Below are 12,410 nucleotides of genomic sequence, written 5' to 3'. Positions count from 1 at the left end.
CATGCTACCCTGCTGCCCCCTACTTGCTTTCCTGAATGCATTGTTTTTATGTAACCTTGTTTACTCAAAATAAATCAACCATGAATAGAGCTGATTATTTCTTGATGGGTGATTGATTTACTCAACCATATGAATAGAGCCAATTGTGACTTAATAGGTGATTGATAGGGCAGGTCCAGACATGGACCTGGGGCAGCAGGGTAGCATGGTGGTTAGCATAAATGCTTCACAGCTCCAGGGTCCCAGGTTCGATTCCCGGCTGGGTCACTGTCTGTGTGGAGTCTGCACGTCCTCCCCCTGTGTGCGTGGGTTTCCTCCGGGTGCTCCGGTTTCCTCCCACAGTCCAAAGATGTGCGGGTTAGGTGGATTGGCCATGCTAAATTGCCCGTAGTGTCCTAATAAAAGTAAGGTAATGGGGGGGGTTGTTGGGTTACGGGTATAGGGTGGATACGTGGGTTTGAGTAGGGTGATCATGGCTCGGCGCAACATTGAGGGCCGAAGGGCCTGTTCTGTGCTGTACTGTTCTATGTCTTTGCAGATTTTGTTTTAAATTTAGAGTGCCCAATTCATTTTTTCCAATTAAGGGGCAATTTAGTGTGGCCAATCCGCCTACCCTGCACATCTTTGTGTTGTGGGGGTGAAACCCATGCAAACACAGGGAGGATGTGCAAACTCCACACGAACAGTGACCCAGAGCTGGGTTTGAACCTGTGACCTTGGTGCCGTGAGACTGCAGTGCTAGCCACTGCATCATTGTGCTGCCCTTTGTCTTTGCAGCTTGTATGAGTTTGTGTATACAAACTTGGCCAAGTTTCTATTCCCATCAGGCTGGTTGCTGGAGCTGATTGTGGCTTGATTTAAAGGGCTGGATTTTTCAGCCGCGCCCACTGCAAGATCACCACGGACGGGACGGGGACCATGTAAAGATTTGTTGACCTCTGGCGGGAATTTCCAGTTGTCAGGCGGGTACAGCTGAAAAATCTTCTAAAAGATGTCACACTATTTTAATTTAAAGTATCGGATTTATTCGGGCCTAAAATCCAGGCCAATCCAGAATACCACAGTCCCTCCTCTTGATCCAGTGAGCGTGAGAAAAACTGGATCTCACAACCCCGACCAAGTCACCGGATGGGCAAGTATCAGAATCTTGGGCCAACAATCCTATTCCTAATACGCAAGTGTTGACTTTGTGCTCTTGCAGACAGCCAGTATCAATTCACCCAGGGCCTCATGTGGCAGTTTCTGTTCCTGGCCTATATGCCTTGTCAGCCTGTTTTCAGTACCACATATTGCTAATGTGGAAGTCGTCTTGTGGCCATTGCAGTAATACTAGCATCATCCTTTGCACTAATTTGGTATTTCTTTTCCTGTTTGATCTTGGGAGCTTTCCTCTATGGAGAATTTCTTTACTGCTTCCGATTATCACTGTCTGGTATTTGTGTGGTCCAAATCTGGCTTGTCTCTTTCCTTTCTGGACATGTTTCCCTCCAGCTCTGCCATTCGTTTTACACAGGCAATTACTACATTGCATCATTTAGCATTTCTAGGCATCGGACCCAAGAGTAACATCGGCACAAAGTAGCAGGTGTTGGGAACGTCTTGGACTCTGAGCCACCTCAGGCTGCATGTGAGGACTAGATAAAGGGTTGTACAATAGCTCTCCTCCCCCAGTGATTCAAATACAACCCGATCAGTATTTGGGACATTTAACGATCTCGTCGCGCCTGACTTGGTATCGGGACAAGGTGTGTTGATGCTCAAAACACCTTGCGAGATTTAACTGAGTCTCACAAGACGTCTCACTGGGCGTGATCCATCTCAGCATATTTTAAATGAGGCATTAGGCTCATTTAAATATGCCATGTGTGATTCTGCTGGCACCTGGAACATAACGGCCGCCTGGGAGACCTTACCAGGTGTAATTTAGTACTGGTTTCCATAAGCATGGACTAGTCATAATGGTATCTGAGGTGGGCATCCTAACCCTACCCTAGGGTGGTTGGACACAGGGCAGGGTGGCACCCTGGTACTCCCTCTGGCACCCAGGTACCTTGGCAGTGCCACCTGGACAGTACCACTTTTGCACTGCCAGGGTACCCAGGTGGCATGGGCAAGGATTGGGTCTGGGGGAGCCTTATGAGGTGGAGAGGGAAGTCTTAAAAAGTGGGGGGTGGGTGGGACGATTGCATCAGCCAGACAAAATGATGTCCCGATCTGTGGGTAGCTTTCCCTGTTGGACTTGCCAGTAGGAAATGGCTCAAACGGCAAAGTATGAATATTGGAGTGTTTCTTGGCGTTGTAGCCGCTGGGAAACACCCTGCTAAAGGCGCCCAAAACCGGATATAGATTTTTTCCGGTTAAATCGTTTAATTGCCTGATTGTGGAAATATAAAGCTTGTCAGATGTGTGAGCTCTTTTGATGATAAAAACAAAATCTGATTGGGACATACACCAACTAGAAATGCTGGTGTAATTTTTTTAACAGTAGTTTCTCTCAGTTCTGTTTGAGATAGAACCTCTAGGTTTCACTCAAGGCGTGGAGAGACAAATAGATTGCACACACGTGACCATCAAAGCTCTATCGCCTTCATTCACAGGAAGGGCTTATATTCAATGAATATTCAGCTGGTATATGACCACCGGAAACGCTTTCTGGGGAGGATTCATGATGCATATGTGCTCTGGCATTCACAGCTGTCATCATTTTTTGAACCCCTTGCAAACCCCCACAGATGGATCCTCAGTGGCTGGGATATCCTCTCAAGATATGGCTACTGACGGCATTGACGAAGCCTTGCACTGAAGCTGAGGAGTAACACTGAAGCGGAGGAGTGGTAAAATGTCTAAATGTGTTGATCAAGCTATGATTGAAAATGAAATTAAAATGAAAATCGCTTATTGTCACGAGTAGGCTTCAATGTAGTTACTGTGAAAAGCCCCTAGTCGCCACATTCCGGCGCCTGTCCGGGGAGGCTGGTACGGGAATCAAACCGTGCTGCTGGCCTGCTTGGTCTGCTTTAAAAGCCAGCGATTTAGCCGAGTGAGCTAAACCAGCCCCTAAACAGCCAATAGGCCTGCTTAGGATGAGATTCCATTGCTTGGACTGTCACCAAATAATCAACTGGCTCCCTTCTTGCCGGGCAGCCCTCAGATGCATGATGGGTACTCCCAGATGTCCACTTTCCTCGGACTTGGAGGACACTGACACTTAGAAGCAAATGCTTGTCACCCACATGCAGCCATTCCTCCTGAGGGAGTGGCTGCTAGGGTGTATTGTTCTTTTGCAATGATGGTGAATTGCTCCTCATGGTGAGATCCTCGCATATTGCCCTCCTGGCAACCTCAGTGCACTCAACATTCACTCAGATTCGCCTTGGACATGAGCCTGTCCACCATCTACAAAGCAGTCAGGACTGTGATGGAATACTCCACATTTGCCTGGTTGAATGCAGGTTCAACAGCACTCTATAAGCTCGACACTATTCAGGACAAAGCAACCCACTTGATTGGTACCCCATCCATCACCTTCAACATTCACTCACTCCATAACCGAGCACAATGGCACAAGTACATCTAGAAGATGCACTGCAGGAACTTACAAGGCTGCTTTGTAATCACCTTCCAAACCCACAACTTCTATCACCTTGAAGGACAAAGGCAACAGATACATAGGAGCACCACCAACTCCAGGTTCCTCTCTAAGCCACACACCATCCGGACTTGGAACTGTATCGTTTCCGTTACTGTTGCAGGGTCAAACTCCTGAAACTCTTTTCCTAACAGTACTGTGGGTGTACCTACATAGCGTGGACTGCTGCAGCTCAAGGTGGCGACTCACCACCACCACATTCACATGATGGTATTAAATGGCAGAGCAGGCATGATGAGCTGAATGGTCTACTCCCTGCTCCTATGTTCTCAAGGGAAATTAGGGTATGGTAATAAATGCTGGCCTAGCCAACAACGCCCAGGTTCCATTAAAGAATAAAAGAAAAAGAGAGCATTAAACCATTTCTAGCATTGGATCCAGATGTACTGCTGGACCCAGAGCTGCTAATCATTATTAAATCTGTTCAGGCTTCTTTGGTCAGGAAGGAGGTTCTTCTCTTTCCAGCTGGTCAGATTAAGACCTCCTTCCATTCCTGGGTTGCATGGAGGAGAGCCTACAAAAGGACATTGTTGAACAAGTGGGCCATCCGGCCTGCGCAATTCCGCTGCTCTCAGCCTCTTGTATTGCCTCTTCACTGAAGGCAGCAGATAATGGAGGATTCTGTTGTGGCTAATGATGGATCTTTCTGTTCACTTCTTTCTGTCTAGGAGCTAAGGCTGGTTTCTTTAAGCTGCAGGCACCTTCTTTCAACTGGAGGCAAAAACAGTCAGAAACCTTGGAAATACTGCCGTTTTAAAATTCACCATCATGTGTGCTGCCATCAGTTGATGCTGGAATTTCCACCTTCCTGCCAAAGCCCATTGTGTGATTGAATGGGCCCTCTGCCTCATTAATTGGCCAGCCACCGCATGATCACACTTTCTGCCCCAAGGGTCAATGCTGTCCACTTTAGGTCTGCCACTGTGGCCTACAGCGTGGACATTGAATCGCAGACATACTCCACAGTAAAGAATAACACTGTATAAAGGCAAAATAAGTAATTGAGGAAAACATACCAAGGGGGTAAATGTATTTTTTAAAAAGGCATGCAGACAAGTGAGGTGAAAGTCTCTGAGCAATTCATGATGCATCTTTTAGTTCAGCTGTGCAATTTTTAGTTACATTTTTATTTTAGTGCAGTGCTTGCTGTTGGTCATTAAAGCTATGTCCACCAAGTCCAGTAGCTGATTTTTTTACTCATTAGTGAGTGGGTAAGTAAGATTTTAAAAAAAATTTAGAGTACCCAATTATTTTTTTCCAAGGGGCAATTTAGCATGGCCAATCCACTTAACCTGAGTATCTTTGGTTGTGGGGGTGAAACCCACGCAGACATGTGGAGAATGTGTAAACTCCACACGGACAGTGACCCAGGGCTTGGATTCGAACCCGGGTCCTCAGCACTGCAGTCCCAGTGCTAACCACTGTGCCGCATGCCGCCTCTGGGTAAGTAAGATTAAATTAACCTCTGCCAGCAGTATGCATCTGTGGTATGTGGAGGATACTTAAAGATAAATCACTTAACCAAAATGCAGCCATTTCTGCAGATTTTGTGGATGTGTCCTGGCTAAAGGGATAATGTAAAAAAAATCACTAAATAATAACCTTAAAGGGCAGCACAGTGGCGCAGTGGTTAGCACTGCTGCCTCACGCCACTAAGGATCCGGGTTCGATCCTGGCCCGGGTCACTGTCCATGTGGAATTTGCACATTTTCCCTGTGTCTGCATGGGTCTCACCCTCACAACCCAAAGTTGTGCAGAGTAGGTGAATTGGCCACTCTAAATTGCCCCTTGATTGGAAAAAAAAATTGTGTACTCTAAATTTAAAAAATAACCGTAGGAAATTTTATTGAATATTATGGAAATTCTATGAAGAAAGCTTCCATAGCACAAGACAGGCTCGTTAACTATGCCAAGGACAGACATTCCTGGTAGGACATTTAGATCCAATCTATATGTGAACCACCATCTGAGAAAAAACTAAAAGCAAGCCCGCCCACTGGAGGAAAGGAAAGAGATTTTCAAAGTGATCCATGTTGGCTCTAACCTTCAGGTAGACGAAGACCAGTAAAGAACTTCCTTACACTTCAACACCCGTTCTCCATTCATACACCATTTATCATCTAGGAATGGTTAACTATTCTCACTTGTCAAAGGAGCATCTGTTTGTCCTGTTAATTTAGCTTATGCATCAATTTTAATCTGTTGCTTCTTACTACGAACAAAGAAAATTGAGGGTAGATTTGATAGAGGTGGCCTAGAAAAAAGTTTTGATGAGATAGACAAAGAAAAGCTGTTCCCAGGAGTGCAATAACCAGGAAGCATAGATTTAAGATTTGGGGCAAGAGATGCCAGGGGATGTGAAGAAGAACTTTTTTTTACACCGAGTGGTAATTACCTGGGACTTCCTTCCTCCAAGGGTGATGGGAGCAGAGATGATTGGTGGACGATTTCAAAAGGATATTGATAGGCTTTTGAAGGGAATAAACTTACAGAGTTACAGAGGTAGGGCAGCAAATGGGACTAAGTGGATTACTCTATAGAAAACCCAACATGGATTTGATGGGCAAAATGGCTGCCTCCTTGGCCACCATGATTCTTGGATATCAGGGTGGCAAGTGGCACAGTGATTAGCACTGCTGCCTATGGCGCCGAGGACCCAGATTCAAATCCTGGGCCTGGGTCACTATCCATGTGGAGTTTGCACATTCTCGTGTTTGCGTGGGTTTCACCCCCCAAAACCCAAAGATGTGCTGATTAGGTGGATTGGCCATGCTAAATTGCCCATTAATTGGGGAAAAAAATAATTCGGTCCTCTATATAAAAAAAATGATTCTTGGATATCAGACTTGCATAATCTTTATAATCATTCCCTGTATGGGGCTTCCCCAGAATCTATCCATATAGCTGAGCACAACCAACGAGGAGAATGAAGGACTAAAATAATTAAGATAACCAGACAAGGATATTTATTTACTTACCTTTCTTATCTTTTTACTGTTCATCTGTAATTAGTGACCACGTGACTGATTCTGATCTGGACAGTCCGATTTTATGTGGTGCTTGTGATTTTTATAATCGAAAATTGGACCTAAGAATGTACTTTCAATTTCACTTTGTAAAGAAGTGTGACCATATCCATTTCACGTCTGAACCTGTAATTCATCAGAACACCTCACATTTACACCTGTGCACACTTAACTATTTTCAACTATGCATGCACAACCCTAATATTTGTGCCTCAACCAGTTTTCAGTTGGGCAAAAATCGCCACCTTGCAGGTAAACAGTTTTTCTTTAAGTGACTTCCCAATAAAAAGTTCCCGCCTTTACAGGTCAGATGACTCTAGACCCTGCAGCACCTTCCCCACAGTTTTCTGCCTCCATTTTGGCTGAAGGTTTGTGGTGTTTCGTGTGCTTGTACCTGTTTTTAAAAATCCTCCTTTTTAATGTTATCTTTCAAATAGTACTTTTGAAACCTATTTTACTCGAGATTTAGATTTTTCAGCTGTGTTTTAATTAGCAGTTTGATGAAAAATGCTGGCTATTTCTTGCCTCAGCATCGATTGTGTCCCCTTACCCCCCCTCCCCCCGTTTACTGCTCCCCCTTCCCGAATGTTATTTTTTGGTCGGATTTTCCAGTTAAGTGAAAAGTCTTTCCACTGTCATTGTTTTGTTTCCATGCTCTGTGAGTTGCCCCAATCGAAGCAATCCTTAAAAAAAACATTGCTTATAGTGTTACTTGGGTCTGGCTTCAATTCACTGCACATTGGCTGCCATTAGTTGTTGCTGTTCTGTAACTCCTTTTAAAAAAATGATTAAAAATTTCCCCAGGTTTTTAAAATAACCACACAAAAGGAGGATGGGATCAGAATTGAGTCGTGTTTGCGGCATGTTACAGAACAAGCTGAGGTAGACAAAATACGTGATTGACTGCCTACGGTGCTGAGGACTCTGGTTCAAATCCCGGCCCATGGTCATTGTCCGTGTGGAGTTCGCATTTTACCCCCTGTCTGCGTGGGTTTCACCCCCACAACCCAAAAATGTGCAGGATAGGTGGATTGGCCACACTAAATTGCCCCTTAATTGGAAAAAATAATTGGATACTCAAAAAAAATTTTTAAAGACATGATTGACAAGCAGTAGTAATAGATCCAAGATCTAGTTGAATGACAGAACTTGATGGGCTGAAAGGCCTACTCCTTTCCCAGATACTCTTTCACTATAACCAAAATTTTACATTGCTAGGGCGGGCGCAGCCCTGACCCAGAAGTGCCTAGCGCATTGGTGCAAAAGACAAGACTGAAGCAATAATCAATCATTATTAGTGTCACGCGTAGGTTTAAATGTGCACTGCAGTGAAAGTACTATGGAAAAATTACAACCATTTCCAGCCATGTGGATTATCCATCTCGGCCTCCTGCAGTCCTGAGCAAAGCCAGTCTTCAGCCCATTTGATTCACTCCACGTGATATCAAGAAATGGCTAAAAGCACTGGTTACTGCAAAGGCTGTTGACCGTGACAACATTCCAGCAATAGTACATAAACTGTTCCAGTACAGCTACAACACTGTCATCTATCCAACAGTGTGGTAAATTGTCCAGTTCAATCCCCAAAATCCAGTAAGGCCAATTACTGCCCCATCAGTCTAATCTTGATCATTGTGTCGTTCACGGTGCTATCGAGCAGCACCTACTCAGCAATAACTTGCTCGCTGACTCTCCGTTTGGGTTCCACCAGGGTCACATCTCTTCTGACCTCATTACCGCCCTGGTCCAAAAATGGACAAAAGAGCTGAACTCAAGAGGTCAGTGTGAGTGCACTTGCCATCAAGGCAGCATTTGTGAGTGTGGCACCAAGGAGCCCATATAAAATGAAAATCAATGGGAATCGGCAGACACTCCAATGGTTGGAGTCATATATGGCACAAAGGAAGGTGGGTGTGGATGTTGGAGGTCAATCATCTCAGTCTCAGGAAGACATGAAAAGGTTCCTCGGTAGTGCTGTAGGCCCAACTATCCTCGGCTGCTACATCGATGACCTCACTGAAGGTCAGAAGTGGGGATATTCGCTGATATGCAGATGTTTCCTTCTCTTTGTAACGCAGCTACTGAAGCAGTCCAAGTTGGCAGATGATTAGATGAGTTGGGGCCGAGGTGGTTAGAGGTTAACCTGGTTGGGAGGGTTGGTCAGGCCTGGTTGGTATCAGGAAGGTCAGTGGGGAACAGCCCCTGGAGAGCTCAGGTGGTGGTCGTCAAGACCGGGGAAAAATTCCGCGGACTATAGTCAGACCATTAATCGGTTTATGCTCCTCGATGCGTACCCCCTCCCCAGGATTGCAGACATGGTGAATCAGATCGGCCATTATCGTATTTTCTCCACGGTGGATCTGAAGTCTGCATACCACCAGCTCCCAATCCGCCCGGTGTACCGCCACTACACGGCGTTCGAGGCCGATGGCCGCCTCTTCCATTTCCTCCGGGTTCCCTTTGGCATCACGAACGGGGTCTCGGTGTTCCAACGAGCAATGGACCAAATGGTGGACCAGTACGGGCTGCGGGCCACTTTTCCGTACCTGGATAACGTCACCATCTGCGGCCACGACCAGCAGGACCACGATGCCAACCTCCATCGATTTCTCCAGACGGCCCAGAAACTCAACCTCACTTACAACATGGAGAAATGCGTTTTCCGCACGACCAGACTAGCCATCCTCGGCTATGTCGTGGAAAACGGAGTCCTGGGCCCCGACCCGGACAGTATGCGCCCCCTCTTAGCACTCCCTCTCCCTCATTGTCCCAGGGCCCTCAAACGGTGCCTGGGATTCTTTTCATACTATGCCCAGTGGGTCCCTCAATATGCGGACAAAGCCCGCCCACTATTTAAGGCCACACTTTTCCCCCTGTCGGCTGAGGGTCGCCAGGCTTTCAACTTCATCAAGGAGGACATCGCCAAAGCGGCCATGCGGGCAGTGGATGAATCCGTCCCTTTTCGGGTTGAGAGCGATGCCTCAGAGGTCGCTCTTGCAGCCACATTGAATCATGCAGGGAGACCAGTCGTGCTCCTACTCCATTCAAACCCCCAATACACCTTCATAGAGTACCCTGACGGCCGTCAGGACACTGTATCCCTCCGGGACCTAGCGCCAGCAGGATCGAATCCCACCACTACCACCGCCGAGGTACCCCACCCAACTCGTCGCGACCCACGCCCCAGCACCTACTGGATCGCTACACATGTTCCGCGCCCACAAGCTTCTAGCGCCCCCAGTCGAACCAGACGGGTACGAAGCTCGGACAGAATCACCCGCGGAGTCCGCCATCGTACCCCAACCACCCATGATCGTCCAGCCACCAGAAGAGGCTGCAACCCCGGTGCTCCGCCGATCACAACGGACAACTCGACCACCGGACAGACTCAATTTGTACGCCATCACCCCCGCCGGACTTGATTTTTTCACAGGGGGTGAATGTGGTGAATTATAAACACTAATAATCCACACTGTATTGTACAACATGCGTTGAGCCTGTACCTTGTATCAGATCATGTGTAGTTGCGTGGCTCTACCCATAGGGGGAGATGAGCTTGTACTGGGCTCCACCCTTGGCTCCGCCCATGGCTCCTCCCCGAACCAGAAGTATAAAGGTTGCTGTTGTGAGCCTGCCTGCCAGTTCATCAAGAGTTCATCTTGTCACAGGCGGGCTCTGTTGTAAGACGATTAAAACCACTGTTCGCTTCTAACCACGTGTCGCGTGAATTGATGGTCTCATCACCCTGTGCCACCTTAAATCACTGTGGGCAGTACTGTACTCTGTCCCACATTAACTCTATATGTGCCAGACCCTTGTGCTACAACCCAAGGGTTAGATGAGGATTTTTCTGTCTAACTCTTCCTGAATCTATTCCGGGAAGTCAATTGGAATTGGAGAATGAAGTACTTCCGGTGGCGGCATGCAGGTGGAGGTCGCACGTTAGGTGGCTCCTGCTCGAGTCGCTGGCTTTTGAACTTTTATGCCCGGTTTCAGGGAGTTTGGATGAATTGGTGTAGGAAGTCGAAGCTCCAGAAGAAAGGTGCTGGAAAGAAGGGGGCGAGCGAAAGTCTGCTGGCGAGTGTTGCTGTGAGACCTGCGTGAAGAAAGATGACGGGGACTTGGTTTTAGGGTGTGGCCGCTCCCCTCATGGTGGAAACTCTGACCGAGGTGATGCCAGTGGAATTTGAAAGGCTGTTTGCCAAGTGTATGAAGGTGCTTCAGAGGGAGATCATGGCTTCGCTGAAAGAGTGGGTGGAGGAAGTGAATGCCCCGGTAAAGGCGGCAGTGATAAAGACATCGGTGCAGGTGCAAGGAGAGAAGTTGAAGGGGGTGGAGGAGGCATTGTTGCAGCACAGCAACCAGTTCACTTCGATGGTGAGGAGCTGCGGAAGGTGACTAGGGTCAAAAAAGGGCTCGGCGCCAAGGTGGAGGACTTGGAGAGCAGGTCGAGGAAACAAAACTTGAGAATCATAGGCCTGCGTGAGGGGATGGAGAGCCAGAGGCCGACAGTATTTTGCAAAGATGTTTGCTGAGTTGATGGGAGAGGGGGAAGAATCCTCCTGCAATGGGTTGGACAGGGCACATTGGTTGTTCAGGCCGAAGCCTTAAGCAGATGAGCCGCCAAGGGCGGTTATAGTCTGCCTTCACAGCTACCACGTGAAGGAGAAGGTTTTGAGCTTGGCAAAGCAGATACGAGATGTGAAGTGGGAAGGTGTTGGTGTACGAATATACCATGATCTGATGGCGGAGCTGGCGAGAAGGCGCGTGGCCTTTGGACGGGTGAAGGCGGCACTGTACAGCAGCGGAGTGAGATTTGGCGTGGTCAGCCCAGTGAAGCTGAGAGTGACTCACAATTCAAAGGACTTTTATTTTGAGACAGTGGAGGTGGTGCTGGACAGTGGTGAGAGACTTCTGGTCAGAATGGTGACATGGAACGTGAGGGAATTAGGGGGACCGGTGAAGAGAGTGAGCGTTTAAAAGCAGATGTGGTGATGCTGCAGGAGACCCATTTGAGGGTGATGGATCAGGTGAGGCTTAGGAAGTGGTGGGTGAGTCAGGTGTTTCATTTAGGGTTTCATAGGGCTCAGGAGGGTGGTGATCTTGGTGGGCGAGAGGGTGAGGTTTCAGATGGAGAAGGTGGTGGCGGATCAAGGGGGCAGTTAACGTGATAGTGACGGGTGCATTGGAGGGGAAGTTGGTGACGCTGGTAATTGTATATAGCCCCAATTGGAATTATGCGGAGAGAGGTGGGTCCCATCCCGGATCTGGATACCCATGAGTTGCAAGTAGCGGAGGGGGATTGGAACAAAGTGCTGGAGCCGAGGGTGGACAGGTCCCAGCCGTGCTCGCTGACACAGTTGGGGGCAGCGACGGCATTGGCAGGGCTTATGAGGGAATTGGGGGGGGGTTGCGGACACATGGAGATTTTTATACCCAAGGTAGAGGGAGTATTCATTTTTCTCCCCGGTGCACAAGGTGTTTTCAAGGATCGACTTTTTTTTATGGTGGGAAAGGAGCTGGCCGTACTTAAGAGGTGGGAGTACTCGGTTATTGTGATCTCTGATCACGCTCTGCGTTGGGTGGATGTGGTTTTGGAGAAGGCGTTAGCCCAGAAGCTGAGGTGGAGAATGGATGTGGGATTATTGGCAGATCGGAGCTTCTATGACAAGATGGGGAAGGTGATTGAGGAGTATGTGGTGGGGGGGGGGGGGGGGGGGTGTCGCACGGCGGTG

At 47.8% G+C, this 12,410-nt stretch overlaps 1 protein-coding gene across 2 annotated transcripts in view; it reads left to right on the top strand.

Annotated features, from left to right (window-relative positions):
• Nucleotides 1–7,020: 7,020 nt before the first annotated feature.
• Nucleotides 7,021–12,410, top strand: part of LOC119956118 (cytosolic phospholipase A2 zeta-like) — a 194,768-nt gene continuing 189,378 nt past the window's right edge. Inside the window, exon 1 of one of the 2 annotated variants that reach the window (XM_038783011.1) lies at nt 7,021–7,043. The gene's annotated coding sequence lies outside the window, so the exon portion shown is untranslated. The remainder of the gene's footprint in view (nt 7,044–12,410) is intronic. The other variant, XM_038783003.1, reaches the window with a different exon arrangement.

Source organism: Scyliorhinus canicula, chromosome 2, assembly GCF_902713615.1.
Source record: "Scyliorhinus canicula chromosome 2, sScyCan1.1, whole genome shotgun sequence".
NCBI classification, from domain to species: Eukaryota; Metazoa; Chordata; class Chondrichthyes; order Carcharhiniformes; family Scyliorhinidae; genus Scyliorhinus; species Scyliorhinus canicula.
Note: the sequence above shows the minus strand (reverse complement) of the source record. Positions and strands in the feature narration are given on the sequence as shown.